An 8,863-nucleotide genomic window follows, 5' to 3' on the forward strand; every position below is an offset into this window, starting at 1 on the left:
ATCCTTTCAGGAAAGGAAATGAAATCTTGCAATTACAACGAGGATCAATTTGGCAAGCTTTGGTCCATATCCCTGTACCTGATGGCATCCCATGCCTTTTGATGGTTTTCCCTTCAGTGAAGATCTTTTTTGTTTTCAATATCCATGCTATTTCATTAATATCTTCCCCTCAATGTTCTGTCTTCATGTTTGTTTTCTTCCCTCTGATTTTGCAACATCTGTGGCGTTACTTTTAGCATATTTTGGTCCTTTTCACTGCACCTCATTTCATCCTGGTCCATTTCCTTGTAGTCATTAAATTGCCAAATTCTCTTTTTTCTTCAATTGCATTTTATTTGATCATATCTCATTTCCAGTGTGTTTGTAAGGCTTTCCTTTCTGTTTTCAAGATTTCATTTCCTTTCCTGAAAGGAGCTGTGAGGGCTGTGGTGCTGTTATGCTGTGCCTTGGGAAGGTGACTGTCAGTTCCCATTTGAGATCTAGCCTGTGAGAAGGCTGACCACATGAGGTGGTACAGACTATTGAAGAAGAGAAAAGGGTTTGAACAAGACAGTGGGCAATGGGAGCTAATAGTGGGTGTAGCTTTATAGTAACAGCAGTAACACAATGACTTTGTGACTGTGACACAATGTTTCACCATTGTGTCAATATAATTTAGAATTGTGCCTTCGGCGGTTTTTCTGGCTTCTGTGGTTTTCAAGAGTGGAAAAAACTGAAAAAACCTTGGGCCTACAGACTGCTTCTTAGTACTGAATGTCACTTAATTGGATACTGGGGAATTATACTAAGCTTGCACTGATGTTTTTGACTTTCTGGAATTAAATATATTCACCAAATATAAATGTATTCACCATAAAAAGGAAATATTTGTATAACTAAGACAGATTTCTGCTGACATAGAAAAACTGTCTGTAGTCCAGCACTGTATGACCTATTTCTTTAGCGACTTTTTTAATGTAGGTTAGCTGCTTTAAGGTTGGTTGGGCAGGAGAGTTAGGTTTTTATTTTGGAGAGAATTATTTTTACCTGAGACAAATGTAAAATTGTAGAATATACAGAATATATCTATGATGTAATCAGGAAGTTACATAGTGAGTTAGTGGAAATATGGGTGAGTGGAAATGAGTCTTCCTAGGAGTTTTCTTATGCCTAAGCAGAATTGTTCTGAGTACTATTTCAAACAGTCTCATGGATGTTTATCATAGTGGTCAAAAATGCCTTGTTTTACTAAATTTACTGAATAAACTTTTATTAGAGACCCATAGCAGAAGAAAAAGGCATTCCTTTGAGAAAAGATACACAAAAATGAAAAAAAAAAAAAAGAAAATTCAATAAACTACATAATTATCCCAGCAGTGAGGTTCCTAAAGCTGCTGCCTAAAATATTACTGCAAAATGAAAGTGAAACAGATGCCAAATTTCTTCAATACTAATTTGTGTAGATGGCAGCTGTGTTTCATAGCATTCTTAATACAATGGTGTTCCAGTTTAGATTTAGTGTGGTTTTATTAAAATACAACGATGAACTTTTGGTTTTGGTTAACAGAGTATTTTTTTACTAGCTTTATTAATTTCATGACATATGAATTGTAGATATGTTACTTATCCAATAACAGTTTAAAAAATAAGTCAGATAATTATACATATATAATTTACTGAAAGCACTTGAAGGATCTGATGTTTTTATGAAGAGCATTTAAGAATTACTTTAGATATACAATGAAATGCTCACTGTGCTCCCATAGCATATTACTTTTTCAATGAAATGTATCCAAATAAAATATAAATATTGTGAATTTGAGAAATTTGTTAAGCCCAGATATGTCTGGAAAATGTTGCTCTAACGTTCTACGTTAATCCTGATTTAAATGTTGTGAAGTCTTATCACATGTTGGGAGTTTTGCCAAAATCAAGCTATACAACAAATTAGTGATTATAGACCACTGATTTACAGGGACACTAGTAGAAATCATAATGAATATGTGATTTCTTGTATGCTGTCAAATTGAAGCACTGTTTCCATTATGCAAGCGCTTGATCTTGCAGATGATGGAACATTTCTCTACTGCATGTTTGTATTGACAGTGGATTTCGCTCCTCTCCCATGCCAGCTAAGGAAGAAGCAAAGTGGCTGTGGGTATGCACGTGGGGCATCTATGTTTTAGCTGGAGAGAGCAGCTTGTTTGTGAGCTTTTGTTTCTTGTGAGGGACTCTTCTGTTGTAATGACATGCTTAAATCCATTAGCATGTCTCTCGCTGTACAGACTGAGAAATACAATTAGCAAGTTGTTTACAACAGAACTGCAACTACTGTGACTAAAGTGTTATTGATGGAGCGAATGAACTTCTGAGAATTGTTTTCCAAAGATTTGTTTAATAAAGCTTTGGTATGATGCTATAACTTAGCCTTGATTAGTTCAGTGTAAGGCTTGATTTTTTTTTTTCACTATCTAATTGCTTTGCATAAAAATGACATGATATTTTGCCTACATTATTCCAGATAGTTAAGCCTGTTCTTACCACTTTTAATCCTGGCAGTTCTATTGGCCTTGGAGATTGGAAGCTGCTTGATGCTAAACACTGCTGAAGTTTCATTTATTTGGATGCTTGAATCTGAAGGAAGGAATGATAATAACTTCCACACTTAAGCTAGAACAATTTTCTGCTAGGAAGTGAAGTCAAAAGGATGCAAGTGAAATGTAGTGCATATGGGAGAAGAAAGAGTAAAATTAATGCTGTCTGTTTAATAGCCCAGTGCCAGTCATCTGTTTTTAAATTCTTTGCCAATTCTGATCGTCACAACTCATGTATAAACAGGAGCTGATTTTATCTGGCTCATGCATTCTGTGAGTGTGTTCTCCTTGTTGCCCTAGTAACTGGAGTAAAGTTGGCACTAGCATATGCACTTTCATCTGAAAAATTGAATTATTTGTGTCTACTATGCCTAAGGAAGAAAGCTTAGAGACATAGCCTGTAACATAAGCCGAACTTTTAAAATTTGGCCATGAAAAGAAAGAATTATCTTAAACCGCTCTCCAATGTTGAGAGCTCTTTTCTGTGATAATTTGAAGTTATGATTTCTATAGTTTGGCCATAATTTTCAGTGTCATGAGAAAGAAAAAAAAAGCCCCCAAGGGGACTTAGGGATACGTGGTTTGTGTTCTTAGATATGCAACCAATGGGCTGAGGCTCTATAGCAAAGTTAACGGCCATGTCTGCCTCCATCTTCCCTCCATAAGCAAGTACAACATTAACTTTTATAAAATTCCTTAGATGCTGTTCATGAAGAACATTAAGTAAGAACTGGTACATGTGTCCTTATCTTGTATGCAATACATTATTCTGTGAGTATAAGTAACTTAAAAAGTCAGAGGCAGGAAACACTGCATTAGGTTGAAAACAGTATAAGCTTGATTTCCAATTTCTCCATGGCAAAGAAGGTATGAGTACCCTTTATTTTATTGTTCAGAGGCAAATGGAGGCTTCACTTATGATTAGTTTGATCTCTGTATTGAAAGATCACATTAATTTTTGCACATTGTCAAAGGCAAAGGCCTCCAGACTGCAGAATTTATGTACACCCAAACACAATTTTCATTGTCCTCTGTATGTAGAATCTTATATTTAAGCCTGAGGATGTACACTGCTGTACAGAATTTCTATCTTGTAGGAACTTGCATAGCTTGGACTACACTTCCTTCTTGTTCTTTCAAAGCATTACATTTTTGTCAAAATAAGTTATATGTTCCTGCACCATTTCGGCCCTCTGATAACCATCCCTTTACAAAGAGTAGCCATTACTGCATGATGCTGGAAATCTATCTTCCAGGTATATTTAATCAATATTTTGTAATTATTCCTGTACACTTGACATCTCTTAAGGGTTTTTTAAAAAAAATACACAAATCCTATAAACACCTGAATAGCAGGTACTTGCAGAGCAGCCTCCAAACCAGTGTAGCTGTGCAGAAACACATGCTGTATTGTGTGCAGTTCAGCAGATTGCTAAAAATACAGGGTTTGGACCTGGTGTTAATCTCTGTTAATAATGCTGTAAAAATCTGCCTAAATATTTAGAGTGATATGTGCTGTATATGAAGTTAAACTGGTTTTGTAATAATATGTACTTTGTGATGATCTGGGCAATGCTTTAGGAGAAAATTATCCAAAATGATCCATTCAGCCTGTTTATTGGGTAATTACACACATTTTGCTAGTTAATGTGGAGCAGCTCATTGGAGTTTTTCTGGCAATGCTTGTGGGTTCAGAAAGGGTAAATGGAAGTGCTGAATCCTTAAAGGCTGACATGGAATATGTGACAAATATTGTCTATGTCCTCCCACAACTATTTAATTAGAAACACTAAGTATTGGAAAGGAGGATAAAGCTACTTCACTGTTCTGTTAACATCCCACTTCTTTGTATAAGGAAAGAGAATTAAGTGTAGGCAACTGAAATGAATGTTTCATTATGTGTCTTGAGGGGAAATGACACTGTGGGCTTGCAATTCTGCTCCCATGATTGTGTCCTTGGCTACAGCTGTAGGCTGCACTTCCACTGCTTCCAGTACAGAAAAGAAGAGAAGGTAAGAAGAAGAAGAAAATTCCTCTTAAGGAGCTGGCAGATAGGTTTGTGGATTTTTTCCCTTTCCAGACTTGGGGTATTTCTTTATTTGTGTAAGTATAGTTGGAAGGTAAGGAAGTGAAAAATCCAGCAGGGCAAATGACATTTTCCTTGGGGGTAAGGTAGTGCTTCTATTAGATTTTGGGGGAAAAAATTAAAGAATTAGGTCATCAGCCAACATGTGAGCAGACCCAGACCTACTGTGCTGACTGTCTCTGTATTTTTCTTATAATTCTACAGTGTCTGAGTAGGATGAGAAGAAATATTCAAGGATCCAAAATAGGTTTTTATATTTATAAGCATTCCAAATGCTGTGTTTAGCTGAAGAAATAGCAATAAATTTCAACATCCACTGCATGTGTATCTTTTAAATGTAGAGATATATCACTTGAACCTTACCTGATAGACTAAGGCAGAGTTCTGGATATTAATATCCTAAAATTTTGATGTGAGAGCAGCTCACATGGGTCTAATCACAAATGTAAAACCCTGTGGTTTTTTTTTTCACTGCTCTTATTTATGCTTCTCAAAGAAATGTTTCTGGAAATCTTAATCTTAATAATGTTATCATGAAGCAGAACCCTGATATGAAGTTAATTTAATGATATACCAGTGAATTTTCTTTCCAGGATTTCAGAATTTAAATGCATGATATATAGTACCCAAATCTCATTTTCATACCTAGTTAGGTGTCCTGATTTTCAAAGTTCCTACACTTCTAACATTTTGCTTTGAATCTTGGCAGGAACATCTATAAAAAAGGTAGATGAATCACTCTTCTTTTTGAAAACTTGGCTACCACCAATTAATTACTTGGTTAAAAATACCCAAACCAAAACACAACCTTAATCAAAAAACCTTAAAGCTGCAAAAAACCTGAAGTTTTGAGTCTGTAACCAACAGGTTTTGAAGCTTAAAATACAGAAGCATGTAGCAAATAGTAATTTTGAAAGCAACCCTTTTGTTTCCTATATAAGTAAAAAGTTTGAGCAGAATGTTTATAAGCTAGAAATATTTTAGAAGTATGATGGGATGCCACTGAGCTGAGAACCTAATCCTAAGTTGCTAAAATGTTAAGTGGATCTGCTATATATACAGGAGTGGGATTCTAATTGGTCTCTCCTATGCAGTAATGAAGAGGTGATGTAACCTTCCGATACCTCTACCTAATCAGGAGTTTGAAAAAAGAGAAGTCAGTAAATACAAGAAACAAGTGGATGTAGGGGTTTGCTTTAGCTCTTTGTGATCTGCATGCAATGTGTATTGAGTAATGAAGTATAAATCCCCATGGGCAAATAGATACAATGGCTGCCCTTGCCCTGTTTTAATTTGGAGATCGTCAGTCTGAGGAATTTTCTGCATCTGGATTAGAAGAACTGTAAAATTATGGAGACTTTCAATCTGGTAGAAAGTTTTGCAAGAGAATATAATCAGGAGGCTTGAGATCCTCTATCACAAGTTTAATAAAGCAACAGCTACTCTTTTTATCTGGGCCAGTAGAGAACTCAAAGCCATTTGTTTTGAGTAAGCACTTACAGAACTGTACACATTGCTTCTTCACAGATTAATGTAGATACTCAGTTTCACAGAATTCCTTCAGTTTTTTTTTTAACTTATGTGACATGTACCTGTATAATACCTGAAAAAATAATTTGCCAGATCCCCTTGATTACCATGGTAACTACTTCGGGAGTCAAACTTACAGGATCAGTAGTTCTGGCAATGCCAAGCAAAATGACATAGAAAAGAATTGCTTAAGAAAGATGAGTGGTGTTAAAAATTTTTATAATCACCATTTGGTTTTGACCATGACTGTAAAAGCATGTCAGACCAATAGTGTATCTGTTTCCTGAATTTGAGAATGGTCAACGGTAAGTGCTTAGAAAAGAGTGCAAAAGTAGGCCAAGAATATAACAGATTTTTGTCTTGTCAAATTATTTGATTTTTTTTTTCCATATATGTTTTCTGCTGTTTTATTGAAATGCAACCATTATGTTCTCACTTAAAGAGAATTTGGGGCTGGGGAAAAGAGGAGGAAGCTTTGGGAGGCTGGCATGGAGAACTAGGAAGAGACTCATAGGGGTTCTGAAGGTCTGCTGGAAGAACATGAGGGAATCTGTGAAGCTCAGACATTATGCTGAGATGTTAAACTGGCTAGTGGGTCATGGTGGATGGCCAGAGATTGCTGGTAAGGATACTTGGTAAGGAAGGTGAGCTGAGAGTGCTCACCTTTGAAGACTTATGAGGGTCTTCAAGGACTTGAGGAATGGTTTCCCTTGTCTTGCTCTCAGGCAGGCCTGCTCCTCTCCAGCGCCCTTCATAAAAAACACTATACCTGCACTTGCATTACCACAGGAGAATGCTTGTCTTGCAGCAGCAGCCTTTGTGTCTCCTGGATGCCTGCTGAGTGAGAGAGCAGCCTTCCAGATGGAAGATTTCCATAAGGCTTCTGTAAGGAACCCACGCAGATGTTTTCCTGATGCTGCCAGGAGGGGCTGGGGTAGTGGCTCTTGCTGACGCGGGAGGCTGCTTTCCAAAACAGTAGCTAGCTCTGACTGCGACTTGCTAACACTGCTCCAGAAACTGCTGAAGGACAGAGACCAGTTGGCCTGTACACATCACTTAATAGCTAATCCCTGTTTCCTTTGTACATATGAAGAGCTGGTCATCTGTGTTTGGTTTACATTTACTCAGTGTGCTATTCATTTCCTCTGGGAACATAGATATTTTTAGCTTGATGATCTGAATTAGCAAGCAGTAGTAGCAGAGTAAAAGAGATTACCTTGACAAATCTTTATTTGCATCAGAAATAAAAGAAAAAAAAAAAGAGAAAATTTAAAGAAAAAAGAAAAAAAAGGAATTTTAACTGCTGCAGATTTTGGTCATAAGCATATTGTCCAGAACATGGTAGAAATCCAAGGAGATTAAAATATATATATGTAGTTTTTAGTATATTTTTCTGTGTCTGTGTATTAGTCAGTGTATAATACCAGCTTAATAAGAGACCCAATAGACAGTGATAGATTTTAAACAAAGTATGACTTTCCTGACATCTAAATAGCTGAGTAAGAAGTAAAAATGTTGAGATATATTGGCAGAATGGGTTAAGGGTCTCCATTTGCTGCAATTATTTATCTGAGACAGAAGTGGAAATGATAAAAGTATCCTATCTGCCAGGTTCCATAGCAGGCACAGTCTGTGATGCTCACAAAAGATCACAAGAGCTGTTTTTTTGCAATATAGATCACATTTGACCAATGCTCACAGAGTTCCTGTGCTATTACACTGCATTGGAAAGCTGTGAAACTGGGTATTGCTAACAAAAATCATTTATTGATTAAAAGAAAATTAAAAATCTTTTAGTCTAATCTTTGCTTACCTTGCAGTGGTAGCCAGTGCATCTACCTATGTAATACACCAATTTATTGGTACAGTAGCAACATGTAGCTCTAGCAGAGACCATGCAAAAGCAAGGAAGTTTACTCACTCAGTATTTCTGAAACACATGGGAAAATTTGAATTTGGGTGAAAATCTGTTCTCTTTGTCCTGTTAGTTTCCTTTGTATGGACTGAAGCAACCAACCTGAGGTCTCGCTAAACCCTGTCGCCCAGTTATTTGGCATTATCTAACTTTCATATTTCAGCCTTTTTTAATGGCAATAAAATTATGACATTGACATTTCCTGCAGATGTTACATGTTGTATTTTTTGCTTCTGCAACCCCAGTTTATTATCAATGTTTACAGCTTCTCAGTTGCTGCAGTTCTAGTGTTACTCTCTGTAAGAGCTGCACAGGTATAGAATACAATCTGTAACCAGGGAAGTCTTGTTTAGCTTAGGCTTATGAATGTTGTGCTCCACTTTTGCTTTCTTGTTGTTAAATATTTGTACTGTGTTTCAGCTGATTCTGGTTCATTTAGCCTCGCTAGCCCATATGCTGCTGCAATGTCCACTCATGTATGAATTCCCCAGGAGCTGTTGTTAGTGGTGCAAGCTCAACTGGTTTTGTAGAAGGGGGGATTCACCTTTGCAGGAGTCCTCTACGGGCCACATATGGTCAGGTGACTCTGCCATTTGGAAAAAGTGAACTAAACCAAAGACAGCTGGCAAGTAATGCTCTTGTTTCTTGGTTAGGAGTATTGATTTTAACTGCTTGGTGGAAATAGAAATGACTCATTAAGGGAGCTGGAGAGTGAGGGGGGGAAGGAGACAACAAATTTTACAAGGATTCATATATATA

The sequence above is a fragment of the Motacilla alba genome, chromosome 4, assembly GCF_015832195.1.
Source record: "Motacilla alba alba isolate MOTALB_02 chromosome 4, Motacilla_alba_V1.0_pri, whole genome shotgun sequence".
NCBI classification, from domain to species: Eukaryota; Metazoa; Chordata; class Aves; order Passeriformes; family Motacillidae; genus Motacilla; species Motacilla alba.